The 17324-nt window shown below is 39.0% G+C and overlaps 1 protein-coding gene across 1 annotated transcript in view; it reads left to right on the top strand.

Moving 5' to 3' along the window:
- Positions 1-1487: 1487 nt before the first annotated feature.
- B3GALT1 (beta-1,3-galactosyltransferase 1) overlaps positions 1488-17324 on the top strand; it is a 500198-nt gene continuing 484361 nt past the window's right edge. The window contains exon 1 of the mRNA XM_070422813.1: positions 1488-1541. The gene's annotated coding sequence lies outside the window, so the exon portion shown is untranslated. The remainder of the gene's footprint in view (positions 1542-17324) is intronic.

Genomic DNA, 17324 nt, shown 5'->3' with positions numbered 1-17324 from the left:
TGAATTCAGTTTTTTTTTTGTCTGCTACATATAGCTTTTGTCAGAACTAACTTCAGTGATATATGCAGTTTCTGTTATAGATAAATATAGATTTTTCTTGCATCAATTAATATTAAATTATTTTATGAATTTCCCAGATTACGTTAGTGCGTTAGTGGTTATTGATTTAAGTAATGCCTAAGAAAATTTCTCCCTCCACTGACAAGTTCTCAATGCATGGGGAGAAAAATGGACATACCTAAGTAGGTTTAAAAAACACACCACATCACCCAGCCAGTGGGGCTCAGTGGTTGAGTGTTGAACCCTGAACCAGGATGTCAAGGTCCCAGTCCCTGCCAGGCACGTGGTTGCCGGCTTGATCCCCAATAGGGGGCGTGCAGGAGGCAGCCGATCCATAATTCTCTCTCACCACACCACCACACCACACCACACCACACCACACCACACCACACCACACCACAAGCAAAAACTATTGTGTCCTTCAGAAGTGATTCTCCAAAGAAAAAGAAGAAAAAAAAAGCAAATCAGCTAGGTTGCCTGCTTAAGCCTTCTCCATTGCTTCTCGAGGTGTTTTGTTTTGTTGGGGGCGGGGGTGTGTGAAGATGGGGGAGTTTATTTGGAAGGAAAGTCCACTCCACCTACAACTTTGAGACCCTTTCCCCATTTGCCCCTGTCATAGCTCTGGCACACTTCTGGGTCGACCACCACAAGGAGTGGTTCTGAGGCTCCGAAGAACCACTCTTTGCCGCTGCCAAAGCTGCCAAAAGGAGAGGACGGGGGCGCTGTCTGGTGACTGTTCGCAAGACTCCTTCAAGGCGGCGACCACCTCCAGGGAATCCTTCTCCAGCACCGCGTTTGGCCTCGGGTGCCAGGACCGCTGCGAAGGGATGCCACGACCCTGAACCGGGCCCAGGCTCTGGGGACACAGTCACCCCTGTGCGCCCTCTTTGGCCCAGCCTTGGGCTCCGGGCAGTCTGAAAGCGCCCCAGGCCCACCTTGGCGGCCCGGGCGGTCTCGCCCCGCCCCAGGCTCGGGAACCAGGAGTCCCCAGCCCACGCCCCTCCTGCGCCTCCCCCATCCCAAACCCAGCAGCATCCCCGCCTCTCCCGGAAACAAGCCTGCTGAGCAAAGGCGGAGGAAAACCTTGGGCCTGACGCTCTGATTGGCCTCCCCACGCCGCGCGGGGCGAGGCAGCGATTGGCTGAACCGCGTTGTCAGTCGCGGAGGCCGGAGCCTTCGCCGGGGAAGCGCTGCGGGCTCGGTGCTCCGGCTGCCGCCGCCGCTCCGGCTGGTGCCGCTGGACGAGCTTGCGCCGCCGCTGCCCACCCCGCCGCGCCGCCCGCGCCGCCGGTCGTGCAGGCGGCTGCCGGGGAGGGGCGGCCGAGAGAACAGAGCACAAGGAGGCGGAGGCGGCGGCGAAGTGATGCTGGCGCCGGGCATCCGGGCAGCGGCAGCGGAGCAGCAGCATCCCCGGGACCCCAGCTGCAGCCTCCCCGTGGCCCGCGGGCCAGCCGAGCGGCGGGAGACCACGCGCCCCACGGGTAAGGTTCGGCCCGGCTGCGCCCGTGCGGCCCCCGGTGTTCTCTTCGGCGGCGAGGAGGCTCGTGGTGCCCGGGGCATCCTGACCAGGGTGTTGGGGACTCGGACTGCGAGTCCGGGCGCACGGCGAGGCTGAGGTCCGCGCCGGTGCCACTCCTGCCCCCGAATCCTCCCCTCCTCGCCGACACTTTGGTCGCGCGGGGCTGACATGGTGTGTGCGGATGCCTGTGGGGGCACGCGGTTCGGGGCACTTTGCAGGGGCCGCGGTGGGGTGCCCGTCGCGTGAGCCGACGTCCTTCAGGGATCCGGGCTGGGACGGAGTGGATCGCGTGCTCCGGGTCAGCGGGAGGGAGAGCGCACGCGGCGCTCGGGAAAGTCCGCCGCGGCTCCTAACGAGCTGGGCAGATTGAACTTTATTGCCTTCGTGAAAACAGGGATCCAGCGCGTCAGGGACGGGCGCGTTCAGCGCGGCTCCCCAAAGTCCCACTTTGCGCGGGGGGCTTCGGGGGGGATGATCAGGGAGGGGAAAGTAACAGCCTCGCTGAAGGGAAGGAGGGCAGAGGAGGGGAGTGGAACTCGGCGTGGGGGGCGGCGACTTTTTGTGTCCGAGGCCCCTACTGGGAAGCTCACTGCACTTTTCGGGAGCGAGGTTTTGGGGATGGAGAGAGTCCCACTTTGAGGGGCGAGCTGAGCGGCTGGTGGCCCGCCCCGGCGCGGGGCGCGGGTGTCCGGGACCGACTGCGCCACCGGAGCGGGGCGGGCCTCGCGTGCGCGTCCAGGTGCAGCCACTTCCCCGGGGTCGAATCCCGCTCGGTGTTCCCCGGGCAGCTGCGAACTGCCCCCGGGCTCCGCCCTGCGAGAAAGTTCCGGCCCAAGCGAGTCTGGACCTCCGGACCTAGAGCAGGTGACCGCCAGATGTAACCAGGTTTTCGTGCCCGTCTTTCTCCGGTGCCTGCACTGTTTTTATTTGATATGAAATCATTTTGTAAAGCCATGGGGAGTCCCACGGTGCTGCGAGCCTTTCCGCAGAAGGTGGATTTTACGCGCTGCTACAAATGATGGTGTGGCCAGGCTATGCCCGAATATGCTTAGCTCAGTGCAGTGGTTTCTGGGTCCCTCTTCAAGACACACAGACTTACTCTTGGTGGTTGTTTTGTTGGTGGCCATTGTCTCCTTGGGAGTCTCTGCCTGGGAAAGTTCTTGAAATCCTAGGCATTAAGGAACTGCCCCTACTCCCACCTGGCCGAGAGCGGGGAGGCCGAGGTCCGTGACAGAGGCGATGGGATTGCAGTGGGGCATGGACCTGGAGAGGGCCGCTCCCTGCTTGCCAGCTAGGATCTTCGGGAAAATAAAAATGGGCTCAGTACAGGGAGCACTTTACCTGTTATGTAGCTCCTTAATCTCTTTCACCGGAGGAATATTGTGACCCAAAACACAACACAAGGAAAATCAAACCCAAACCAAACTGCTTTGGTGAAGCTCATTTCTGATTTGGTAAAGCAGAAAAAAACCAAAGTAAGACACTTAATAGAAATACTGTAGAAAAATCAAAAGGGAGCTGTCCAAAACGTCAGCACTTTCAGACAGTTTAAACAATTTTTTTTTATTGTGAAGTTTCCATTTTCTCCCAATTTAGTAATGTACATTATTCCGAAGCAGATGAATGACTTACTGGTAAACTAGCAGTGATGTTAGTTTTGTGTCTGAATATAGTTGAACATTCTTTTCATCACTTAATTCGTGAACTGTAAATGGAGTGTTTAGCACTATTTTAGTTGAACACTTGTACATTGCAGTTGGGTTAGTAGAAAATTGGTAGTAAATATATTCTTAGCAGTCATCACATCTGGTTTAAAAGTCCAGTTCTCTGAAACGCATTCGCATTCTCTCTATCTCCTTTTCCTCTCCTCCCCCCCCTTTCTCTCTCTCTCTCTCTCTCTCTCTCTCTCTCTCTCTCTCTCTCTCATACACACACACACACACACACACACACACACACAATGGTTGTTAACATTCCCATACAAAGTCTACCTGCTGCCAGGTGGCTATTTTAATGTTGCAATAATTTAGTTGTGACTTTCAGGACTTTATTAAGATTGTTAAACACATCAAGCAGTTTTTAGTTTTGTGTTTCACTTACGCAATGCTATGAGCCAGTAAAAAACTGTTTTCCCCAATGGATTAATAAGGGGATATAGGATTAAAATGTGTTATGCATTATTAACCAATCACTTTAAAATACGTTTAAGTTCACACCAAGTTACCAGTAACAGCCAATCATAAAAGTGGAACTTTTAAGGAGAAATTTTTAACTGCCCGGCTAAGAGTGTGGTTTTTCACATTGCTATTAAGTAACAATCTTGTAAATCCACTGCATTATGTATTGAGGTGAGCCACAAGTCTTTAAACAGAAACAGAGTCTTTTTACTCATTTATAGATTTTTTTGGAGGGGCTACTTTTATGTTGGGAATTTTTCCCCCAGATAATTAAATATATATTCAAAACCACCGGGACGAAATGGAATCAAGTGCAGAGAAATGTGTAGGTGAGCATCAATACTATAGAGCAGCCGGGTCTACGTTTGACTAAATGGGGAAAAGATGCAGAGTGGATGTGCGTATGGGGGGTTGGTGGGCACAGTCTTAGGCGAGTAATAGAAGTGCTAGCCAGCCACTCAGTTTATGAAAGCAATTCAAGTTCTGCCAGTTCTGCAAATTCACTTCAGTTTTGACTTGTTTTGCTGCAGGGCAGCCCATGAGCTCGGACTGCCATATTTTCTAGATGGATTTTAGTAACTCAAGTGAATGTCAACTTGTCAAGACTCTAGGCCACTGAATTCACTTTTGGACCTATACCAGATTTTAATTTCAATACAGCATGACTTTTTAAAAAAAATCACATTTACTGCAAATAGCAATATAACATATACCATGATTTTATTAAATAAAACATTTATTTTGTCAAGTAGGCATGATCCGGATTTTTACATTGTTAAGTAAGGTGGTGAGTTTTATTTAATCTTACTTGATAGTTATTTATTTTCATTTAATTAATGATGAATTAATTGTGTGTGTGTGTGTGTGTGTGTGTGTGTGAAAACTAACACATTTAGGGGAATTAAAAACCCCAACCACCTCAATAACTCAGAAATTCATTCCCATTCTCTCTCTCTCTGTCCCCCCCCCCCCCCCCCCGCCTCTTTCTCTGGCACCTGCGCACTCATGCATGCATGAAATGCTGTCAGAAAGTAATGTAACCACCTTGCATTTGAAACAAATTCACCAACCCACCTTGAATGATGAATGTACTCATCTTAATCAATCTACTACTAAATAATAATGGCTTATTCAAGTAAAATTTAACAAATTGTACTTTCTTCCTATTATGTGAAAGAGGCTGTTCTAGTTGCTTTGACTATATCAGAGAATAAATCAGACAAAGTCCCCACCCTCATAAAGCTTATATTTTATGGGGGTGGAACATATCATAAATAAAAAGCATAATAAGTGAAGAAATTGTCTAGAATATGTATCTCCTACTAACCTGTTTTTTTTTTTTTTTTAATCACCACCACCCCATTCCATGGTCCCTTTCCATCTCATTTTCTCTCCAATTAATATACACCTACCCACACCCACACAAATATACTCAAATTAAGAATGGAAGGTAATCATGGTGATAATCTAATATGTGTTAGTCCTGAAGCTATAGATCCAAACAATAACACTGCATATGATGAGAGCTAAAGGCAAGGGAGGGATTCAAAGATGATTAAGTAATGAAGTGACAGTATATTGCCCTTTAAAAATATCTTTAAAATTAAATTATATTTTTCAGAGGAACCAAAATGGAAAACATTTATACTTCGATGCACTTGTTTCAAATTAACAGCATTTTAAAAGGCATTTATGACGATCTGAGGTTAAATCTACATAACCTCATTTAAATGGGGTGAATGAATTAGGAGTAATAAGGAAGGGAAAACATAACTTAAATGAGAAATATTCTGCTTGTTTCACATCTAGAGAAACATGTTCATGTACCTCTGTGAAAGCTGATCAGAAACTCTAGAATCCAAAGTATAATTTCTCTAAAGTTTTCAGATATGATCTTCTAATAAAATGATGCCAAAACAGTTCCAAAATTTCAAAATGTATGTATTTATTTAAAAATCTACTTGGCTAGCCAGTCAGCCCAATGGTGGATGAAAACTTGTGATATTTTCCCAGGTTCTATTCTCTTATGCATAAAACAGAGTGCAATTATGATTCCAGTTTCATTCTCTGTGCTTCCCATTTCATTATTTTCTTTAGGGTCTTTGGCTTACATCTCAAAAGAATTGCTATTTTTTTACCCTCATGTGAGGAATGGAACCTAGCTTGACTTTCAGAAATTGGTTTGTGAAATACATTTTCATATTTGACGAAAGCTGAAATTGTACTCCCAAAAAGCCATACCACATAATGCATTAATGCCAACTTAGTCACAAATTCTCTTATGACAAGATGTTAGTGCAGGCACACAATGTTAATAGTCATTTCTGAATGGATTTCCATCATTCAAGAAAAATCTTCAAGATTGCTATTATACATTACAGTTTTAGGAGATGGGAAAGGCCTCTGGTAATGCCATCTCAATGTTTTATTTATCCATATTCAAGAATGCATATTCCACCCACTTAAGCCTTAACCTTTGTCTGCCTGGTTTTTCTCTTTTCTACTCCAAATACAAAACTTTAGGATAACAGTGTTTTTCAAAAGCAAGTTAACCACTGTTAACCATATCCAGTACACAAAATCAACTCTGGCTGGTTATGAAACTTTTTTTAAATATTTTTTTTTTATTGATTTCAGAAAGGAAGGAAGAGGGAGAAAGAGATTGAAACACCAATGATGAGAATCATTGATCAGCTGCCTCCTGTATGCCCCCTACTGGACACTGAGCCTGCAACCCAGGCATGTGCCCTTGACAAATCAAACCCAGGACCCTTTAGTCCCCAGACCAACACACTATCCATTGAGCCAAACCAGCTAGGGCTAGTTATGAGAGGTAAGCAGGAATCAGATATTTGGAGCTGAGAAGAACCCAGGTCATTTGTCCAGTCTATTTGTAAAAGGAAGAATTTCATTTCAGGAAGTTGATATTAATTATGCAAAGCCAGTTGAAAGGAGAGCCAGGTCTAGAAACATTGTTATCTACCTCTGTAGTATATAAGTTAGCCCCATAAAACAGCTATGCATTTTATAAAATAAAAATGTAAGAAGAAATGACTGTATCTACTAATTTGTACATGTACCTATTTTAATATTTAACATAATATTTCATTGTATTAATATTATGGTTAGATCAAGAAAATGATAAATTGAGATGCATTTAGAGATGTCATCTAAGATTTATAGGGCTAGAGATAAGTTTGTATATAATATATTTGTACTAAGTCACGATGTCCATAGAATTTCTTTTAAATATTCACTAGTGTCTCTAAAACAGGATTTCTTATTTCCAGGGGTCTTTGAGGTTTAGAGGAAAAATTGTATAAAAAGTTGAAGAGCTACAGCTCTAAGTTAGCTTAAAACAAAACCAAAATGAAACAACAACAAAAAAATGCGCAGAGGGAGACTGCATTGATAGGGAAAGGAATTTAAAGAACTAGTACCTCTCTCATTGCTCAAGGAAACAAAACAAAACAAAACTACTTTTGTTGGATTCCCTTTGGAAACAACACCACAGTCGTTTGAAGAGTCACTTCATTACCCTAAAATGTAAATTTGCAACTGAAGAAATGGTTTATGACCGACAAACAGCACTTGGTTATGAGTTACTACAATTAGCACAGTTTTGGTCTTTGCCTGTGAAATGTTTTCATGACATATACAGATGACATCAAGGCTGAGTCGGTTCCACACTTTGCGGGTGACTTCCCCATGGCCCTTGCACTCAGTCTGAGAATTGCCAGGGGTAGAAGTTGGTTGTATACAATCAGTAGCAAATTTAAATGCTGCTATACAAGAAGAATTGCCGTAAGTGCACACAGGTGCACCATGGCTTTGTGAATAGGGCATATGAACGGATAGATTTCTCACCAGTCAGAGTGCCGGTGAGTTCCCACCATAGCCCATCACTGCCTTAGCTCCTATGGCTATAAAATTATGATAGAATCTCTGATTTCTTAAATTCTAATTTTTGAGGAGTTAGATGATTTGAATATAAGTAATACATGTTGATTTCTTGGAATGAATACAGCTATCTAATTTCAGACATGAGAGGTGCTATATTTTATAAGCAAAAACTAACAGGTAATGGATTGCAATGATATTTTAGTGATAATTTTGTCCTAATTCTATTTATTCAAAGAGATAAAGATAAACATGCATAAGAAAGATAATCTTCAGTTTCTAATCTTGCTGTCTAAAGTACCAAATAGGATGATCCTGAAATTTCTTCATGGCAGCCAAAAATAGTCATTTCCCCCCTCTTTGTTGGTCTCTTCTTCAACTGTGTGTAATCTTCTCTCTCTCTTTATCTATCTGTCTATCTACCTAGCTACCTACCTACCTACCAACCTCTGTATGTCTACATGTATATGGACATATACATATATAAATACATATGTATATTTATTTCAACTTTATATTTTAAATGTTATAAGGACTTATTTCAATGCTGACTGAAATTTTCTTCTGACCTGTTGTAATTATAAGCCAAGAATCAAAATGATATTACTCAAGCTTTACTAACAGATATTTGCAGTAAATGTAAAAAAGTAGAGAAATTTCCAAAATAGAAACACTGAATGTGTACATATATGTGTATACACACATACAATATACACTGAGTGGCCAGATTATTATGACCACCTGATGTTTGTAGGCAAATTATCTATAATTTTGCGCTGAAGTTGCTAGAGGGCCAGACCATTATAAATAGGGAAGCAGGTTGTTTACCACGACGGAAGTGATTTTTTTCTGAAGATATGAGTAAACAATGCGATTTAACAGCCTTTGAACGTGGGATATATATTATTATGAGTGGCCAGATTATTATGACCACCTGACGTTTGTAGGCAAATTAGCCGTACACTGCATCGTATGGGATATGGAAGCCGAAAGCCTGTTTGAACACCTTTGCAGTCTGCAGTTACCAAGATAAAACGTCTCCAATTTGCACAGAAACACAAGGATTGGACAGTCGAGCATTGGAAAAAAGTCATGTGGTCCGATGAATCACGTTTCCAGTTGCATCATGCAGATGGCAGAGTGAGAATTTGGTGGAAACAGCATGAAAGCATGCACCCCACGTGCATGAGTACAACCCTTCAAGCTGGCGGGGGCAGTGTTATGGTTTGGGGCATGTTTTCCTGGCATGATTTTCCTTTAATTCGTGTGGAACAACATCTCAATAGCACAACATGCCTAAGTATCGTTGCTGATCAAGTTCATCCTATCATGTTGATGGCATATCCCAAAGGAGATGGCTTCTACCAACAAGACAATGCACCATGCCATGGTGCTTGTATTGTGTAGGAGTGGTTTCAAGAACATGAGGGAGACTTTACCTTGCTTAGGTGGCCCCCACAATCACCAGATCTCAATCCAATTGAGCATTTGTGGGATGAAGTTAAAAGAGCCATCAGGCAGCTGGTTCCACAACCATCAAATCTCACAGAACTGGACAGTGCTATTCATCAGGCATGGTGTCAGATTCCTTGCATCACCTTTCAACATCTTGTGGAGTCAATGCCAAGAAGAATCGCCACAGTATTGAAGGCAAATGTGGCCCAAGGAAGTACTGATGGGGTGGTCATAATAATCTAGCCACTTCTACTGTCGTGGTAAACAACCTGCTTCCCTGTTTATAATGGTCTGGCCCTCTAGCACTGGCCACTCAGTGTGTAAAGATACATATGTATAGATAATCCACATTAAATTCCAAAGTTGTAAAATTTAGAGATTCTAAAGTTCATATGAAATAGCAAAAAGGTAATAAGAGCTAAATTTTTTAAAGAAAAAAAGCATTGAGAGAAAGTTGCATTGTCAATTGTTAAAAATATTACAAGTGGCTATAATCAATACAGTATATTAACATGCAGATAAACATGCATAAGAAAGTAAAAGAACCTCACATCCAAACTTGAAAGTATTTGAAAATAAAGCATAATATACAATAATCACACATATGTGGGACATCTTTAAAATTTGATATATATTGCTGGGAAAGTTAAGTAATTGTGAAAAATATGCACTCCCTAGCTCACATTGCATTCCAAATTAAATGTCAGATAAAGCAAAGAATTGATATAAAGAAACTCTAAGTCAAGTTAGAAGAAAATAGAGACTTTCTAAACACAAACATAATGGGAAAAATATAAAAATTTTACATAAACAATTTCATTTTCAGTAAAAAATGTCATAAGTAGATTGTGGAAATAATTTCAACACAAATTACTAATAAGTTTATTACTCTTACAAAAGCCTATCATTGTTTTCTCCTATTATAGGACTTATCTCAACATATTTTGATTCTCAGCTTATTTATCTCCTTCACTAGACTGGAAATTTCTTGAAGAGAGAAACTCATATTCATCATCTTGTCTCTAGTTTCTTGAAAGTATTTGGGATGCCGTAGGCTTTATTTAGCTACTAGAAAATTATAAGTGTACCAGCAGGAAAATAGATGAAGAAATAAATGGAAAATCAACGAAAATGAAAACTATATAAGGCCAATAAGCATCTAAAATTTTAAATTAATGATAAAGAATAAAGGAAAAAATGTTTAAGCATTTTTGAGTTTATCAAAATAACAAAGATTATAAATGAAGGTTGATTCATTTACAAAAATTGATGGAGCTGATGATGTGAACTACAGATTCTTCTAAACTTCTGAAAAGGCTGTTCATTGCTGTTTACAGAATTCTTTTGTTAATTAATTATGACTAACTTAAGCAACAAAAGGGAGGTATTTGCAGCTTACAGAATCAAAAGAAAAGGAGAGGAAACAGAATAGCTACAGAGATCATGGGAGAAATTGATTAAGTTTTTGCCAGGTGCCATCACTGGGATGAATCAACATTGGTCCCTTTCTGTCCATATGCCGATTGGTTCCAGACCCAAATTTCTATACTGGGAACTATGACTAAGCTACTCAGGTGTCATGCATGTGCTTTTACTCAGTGGGTCACCGTGACACCTTGAGTGCCACTCCTACTAAGACCATATTCAAAGGAAAATCCAGGACTGTTACGAGCAGAAGGGAAAATGGATGCTGGACAGGTGAAAACAGCATATATCCACTGTCTTAGGAGTGTTCCCTTTGTTTCAGTAACACCACTTCTAGAAATTAATTCCATGTAATTAATCAGAAATGTACACAGTTTTATTAAAATGTCATTTATAGTAGCTTGATAGTAAAAATAATCTATTTGGCCAATAATAGGGAAATAATTACATTATGATATATACTATAGAACCATGATTTTGAAAGGTTGGTAATAACCTTATAAAATAATAGTGAAATAATAGTGAATGAAATAATAGTGAATAAAGCAGAACATAAGATTTAATATGAGGGAGGAACTTACATTCACATGTAGAAAAGGCTTTGATAAAATAGTAACATTTAAGGGAAGATAGTAGGATTATGGAGATTTTATTTTTTAAGTATATAAAATAGTTTTTGCTAGGAACCAGTACTACTACAATCATATAAAATTCTATACTAAAACAAACAAAATAATCTTCTATATATATATAAAAGGCTGACTGAACATCCATCTGACTGTCTGACCAGCTGGCCAGTACATATGATGTGCACTGGCAATTTAAAAATAAACGTTGACTCAAGCTTGTGTGCTACATATAAAGCTCTCACTGGTGTCAATTGCATGTGTGTGTTTAGATCTGTCATTGTTGATCATGAATTTGGTTGATACTTCTATTATAGAGAAAGGGTGAATAGTGATATTAAAATATTTTTTCTAATTAATTTCCTTTCAATGTGCACGAATCTGTGCACCAGACCACTAGTAATTGGATAAATGATAGTGCCTTTGGTATGCAGAAAACTGTATTGGAAGCAAAACATTGGACTGATATACTTAATTTTGGAAGAAGCTAACTACAATATTTCTTTTTCCACATTAAGTTACTACATATCAAGCAAAATTTGGCCAGTTTCCTACTTAGAGTACTTTTCAGGAGTCATTTTGGATTTTGTTTTTAAAATCTTTATTTCAATGTAATAGAATTTAAAATGTATTTGAATTTCATGGTTCAACTAAAGGATTATTGTTGGCATAAAAAAGAATAAAAATAATTACATGTATTGATATATATGTGTATCTCATCAGTTACCCTGCTAATTCTCATTAGCTCAAGATGAAATTGAGACAACATGAGTTATTATATCTTAAGAAGATAAACTATAGTCTGGCCCAGTTATTTATTAAACCAAATGAAAGATTCTCTAAATGTGATTGTAATAAAGCAGAAAATCATGCTTCCTTATGTAAATCAAAAAGCAAATATAGCTGAATGTTTTGATTATTTTTTCCTCTTGGTTCATACTTACAGCTCAGAAATAACTTGCAAAGAGCAAAGTGATCTGGATATAGGAATGGGTGGAATTTTCCTGAAAGCATAAATGCATTGTTATTGTAACACATTTTTGAGAGCCGTTTACTCTGGCATATTGACTGACCTTTGTACAGGAATGATTTTCAAGATCTCATGAATTATATTTGAAGAATAATGCATTTATTAGAAAAGAGCGGAAGAGGAGAAAGAAAATTGGTTGATCATTGGTTCCCTCTAAAAACCATTGCCTTCTTGTAGCTCCTGGGGCAATCTGACAGAAAGTCAATGCACTAAACTTTTAAACTTCTATTTCTCTTTGTCTCAAATTTTTATACAAATGGTAATTTTTAAATTTTATTTATTTTTAAATTTATCTTTATTGTTTAAAGTATTACAGATGTCCCCTTTGTTGTTGTCTTTTTCCCTATTATCCTCCTCCACCCTGTACCCGCACCTCCCAGTCCTTCACCACACTATTGTCTGTGTCCATGGGCTATGCACATATGCATACAAGTATCCTGGTTAATCACTCCCCCCCAACCCCCGCCTTTCCTCTGAGTATTATGCTAATAGAAATAAGCCAGTCAGAGAAAGATAAGTATCACATGATCTCATTCATATGTGGACTCTAATGAACAAAATAAACTGATGAACAAAATAGATTCAGTAGACATAGAAGCATGGAATTACAAATGGTAATATTTTATATACATGTTTCTCTTACTCTTTTTAAAACCCAGCAGTCTTGGAGGACTGTCAGAGTTGATACATAAAGATTGCCCTCATTCATTTTTACAATTCCATGGTATTACATTTGTTGAAAGTACCATAACTTCTTACTTGACAGCCCCTTTTGATGGACAGTTAAAAATATACTAGAGGCCTAATGCACGAAATTCTTGCCTCTGGCACCTGGAACCCGTTCCCTTCCAGCCCTGGCTTCATCTGGAAGGTTGTCCGGAAGGACGTCCGGTCTAATTAGCATATTATGCTTTTATTATTATAGATTTTTCAATAGACTATCACAGCCAATGTTGTCATGACTGTTCTGTTACACATTATTTTATTTGTGCAAGAATCTGTAGGACCTAGAAGTAGAGTTGCTGGAGTACACTGAAAGTGTATGTGTATTTGTTTATTTTCACATTTGAGTATCTTGCTTTCCTTGTCTTCAGTTGAATGATTAATAGTGCTGAGTTGCACTGGAATTAGGCTTGGATTTGTGACTTTTCCCTGGAGACCCCTGCCCAGGTTCACACTTATCTATCAGCATACTTTGTGTGTATAAATTTATTGCGAACTCAACTTATTTGGTCATTTTCCATCTTCTACTTAACCTTTTTGACCACAAAGATAGCCACTAGAATAGGAACTTTTGTGAAATTGTTCCTTACTTTCAGATATTCTCCTTTCCTATTCTCTGGTCTACTAGACTAAAAATTATATGAACAATATGAGGACTTGTTATCCACCTACTAAATGACAATATTAAAAATAATCATGTCCCATGTTGGCAAGGATGCAGTGAATGTGGAACTTTCAGAAACTGTTTGTCGCAATTAAAATTGGCACAGCCCTAGTGAAAAGCAATTTGGCAGTATATAGGGAGAAACTATAAAAATATCCACACTGTCTGGTCCATTAATATTCCTTCTGGGAATGTATCCTAAGGAAATAGTACAAAAATATGGAAAAGGTCATATGTTTAAAGATATTGGCCTTTATGTGTAATAAAAAAATCAGAAGCAACTCTAATGGTTAGTAATACTCTTAGACCAGTGATGGCGAACCTATGACACGCATGTCAGAGGTGACACGCAAACTCATTTTTTTGGTTGATTTTTCTTTGTTAAATGGCATTTAAATATATAAAATAAATATCAAAAATATAAATCTTTGTTTTACTATGGTTGCAAAGATCAAAAAATTTCTATATGTGACATGGCACCAGAGTTAAGTTAGGGTTTTTCAAAATGCTGACATGCTGAGCTCAAAAGGTTGGCCATCAGTGTCTCTTAGACACATACATTTGAGGATAATACACAACCACTAAAATTAAATATGAGGGCCTGGTTGGTGTGGCTCAGTGGTTGAATATTGACCCATGAACCAGGAGGTCACCAATTGGATTCCAGATCAGGGCACATGCCTGAGTTACAGGCTCAATCCCTAGTAAGGGGTGTGCAGAAGGCAGCTGATTGATGTTTCTCTCTTATTTATGTTTCTATCTCTATCCCTTTCCCTTTCTCTCTCTCTAAAATCAATAAAAACATTTTTAAAAAGTAAATGTGAGGATTATAATAAAATAAAGATATTTAAGCTATAATGCCTCTTGGGGAAACATGGTACAAAATTATATACAAGCCCTACTATAGCTAGGCAAAACCTACACATATGAACAGTGAAGTTATAAGTGTGTTGTAAAATGGTGGGAAAATAGGTGATTCCTTCCCTATCTTTTTATCTCTAGTTTTTTAAAATGGTATTTAAATTTTTTTAAATGAAAAAACACAACTATATTTTCCTTTTTTGTATTTAATATTTTGGACTGAATATAAGTAATAGATTTCGGTGGTTCTAACTTCTTTGCTGCTCTTTAGTGATGTGAGATTTTTCATCCCTTTTTGTATAGGTGAGTTCGTCCTAGAGTTTGCAGTGCAGTGCACAATGGCTTCAAAAGTGTTCTCTCACTCTTCTATATAGCACTTAATCCTGAACTTTCTTTTAATCTCATTCCTCTTGATAGATATTCTTTCTCTTTTGGAAGAACAAATTCTAATATTTTGAACCATCATAAATTTACATGTTGCCTACTTCTTTGACTTAATCTTTTACCACTGTCCCCTTTGCTCACTAAGTTCCTGTCATAATGATCTTTCTGTATCTCAAAAACACTAAGCTCAGTCATACTGCTTTCCATTTCTTCATTCAATTCTACATATTTATAAAAATATACTCAGGGAAAGTGAGTACCAATGACAAAAATCGAAAGGTTTGGGGTTGGGCTGATAAATATACTAACCCTATGGAATAGACACTAGATAAGATTGCCTGTAAGAGTTGTTAACCTTTAAGAAGCAGCAAATAACGAAATAAAATGAGAAAAAATGCCCTTTTAAAGAAACATGAGAGTTAATTTGCTAACATGAAGTAAAAAAGGAAGGAACAATGTGAAGTATGTGTTTCCCCCACTAATTCTTTGGAAAATGAATGCCATTATCTCTCTTTAGTGAAATGCATTTCATATCAAAGACTATCTTGTTATCTTTGCCCGGTTGATTTTCACTTTATCCTCAAAGTATTAAGTTCAGGTTAATTTCAAAGAGACTGAAGCCAGTGTCATCGCATGTTTGAAGCACTGTTTTACAGGTTCTGTCTGCTTATCTTTCCAGTCAAGTGAACTGATTGTGAATTTCTCTGCAATGAAGGTGTTATTTTCTGAGACAGTGATTAGACAGGATCATTTTGAAGTCACCATGGAGACAATGGTGTAGCTGTGTAAGGACTTGGTTTGGATAATGCCCTGTCCATGATCTGCCAGGACTATCCTCTGAGACTGGGCCATAGTTTAAAGAATCTGTCCATTTTGCTTATGTAGTGCTAAAATGCCTCTTCCTCTCTCCACGGTATGCTTTAGGGATGTCACTGCGAGAATCATGCCTTTCCTTATCTTTTCCTAGTCAAACTCAAATATTTCACTCAGCTATTCCAAAGTTCCCATGACCACCAGTTGGTAGTTGAAAAATTTGTATCTTCATTAAAAAGACCGTCAACAGCCTCTCACACTCTAAAAACATTCATTTAAAATTGCATTTATAGCTCAGCTAGCATGGCTCAGTAGTTGAGCATCAACCTATGAATGAGGAGGTCACGGTTTGATTCCCCATCAGGTCACATTCCCTGGCTGCTGGTTCGATCCCCAGGGTAAGCCAATCAATGATTCTCTCTCATCATTGGTGTTTCTATTTTTCTCTCCTTCTTCATTCCTCTCTGAAATCAATAAAAATATATTTAAAAAAATTGCATTTATAGTTAAATTTTTAGTTCATGATTAGGAGTAAATTTTGACATAAAATTTGAATGAAGTTAAAATATCATTTTAGTAAATGGACAATAGTTCCTATCTCATTAAACTTTTCACTGATAATAATAACAGTAAATAATTTTTGGAGTGTTAGATATAACATTGCTAATAATTTTATGGGAATTATATGATGTGATACTTAGCAAAACCTTATTGAGGGATGTATTATTAATATCTTCATTTTATAGACATTTGAAAACTGAGAACAAGACATATGTTAGGTAACATTTCCAAGGTTCAAAAATGAGTTTTTGATGGAGCCAAGACTTTAGCACCAGAGCCTCAAACAAAAAGTGAACTATTTTTGTTTACTGGCTTTTGGTGTAGAGTGATTGAATTTTCAACTTTTTCCCATCTGCTGAATTAACTCAATAAATTCGGTGAAATTTCAAATGCACACATGTACAAGCAAATCTATCTACCTATCTATCTATCTATCTATCTATCTATAATCTATATCACTGGAAAGGAGATTTCAAGTGAATAGACCCAGGATAATTTAATAACTGGAAAATAGTTCCATCTTCCTCAGTCATTGGCTATAATTTCTGTCTATATTATTCATATTCTCTGTCATATAGTTTACTATGCTGTTTTGTTATTTCACTTTTCAGTTTAAAATTGGGAAGTGAAGTAAGCGGTGTTTTAAAATCAAATTTGAAAACACTTTTATTTAGATTCCCTCCATGTAGTCTATTTACTAGTAAAATGAAATAAAGAGATTTGGCTGCTAACCAAAGCTTTTTTGGGGGTGGGGATATGGGACTGAGGAGTTAAATACATTTCTATTATTAAATTTCTTTCTTTAAGGCTCACTTTAAAGTGATAGTTTATTTCCCTTTTTCAGTTGTTGATGGGAAATTGACATCCTGTACTTAATTTCCCCTATAACTCAGATAGGATGTAAGAACTATATTATGCCATCAGTGGCATCACAAAGATTTATAATGGCTGATCGTTATCATCTATATAACATTTTAAAAAAATAATAAAATGTATCTAAGGCACTGATTTCAGTATTGAGAAACTCAATGATTGAGTTACTTAATGAATAACTCCTGTTTGAACTGGGGACACAAACTTGAAGCCTTGTTTCCTAGATATTTTAAAGTCCTCATTTTCATACTTA

Source organism: Myotis yumanensis, unplaced genomic scaffold, assembly GCF_028538775.1.
Source record: "Myotis yumanensis isolate MYYU_CA2020_CCGP unplaced genomic scaffold, mMyoYum1.0.hap1 SCAF_8, whole genome shotgun sequence".
Classification (NCBI taxonomy): Eukaryota; Metazoa; Chordata; class Mammalia; order Chiroptera; family Vespertilionidae; genus Myotis; species Myotis yumanensis.
The sequence above is the reverse complement of the archived record's forward strand: the minus strand, read 5'-3'. Positions and strand labels throughout refer to the sequence as shown.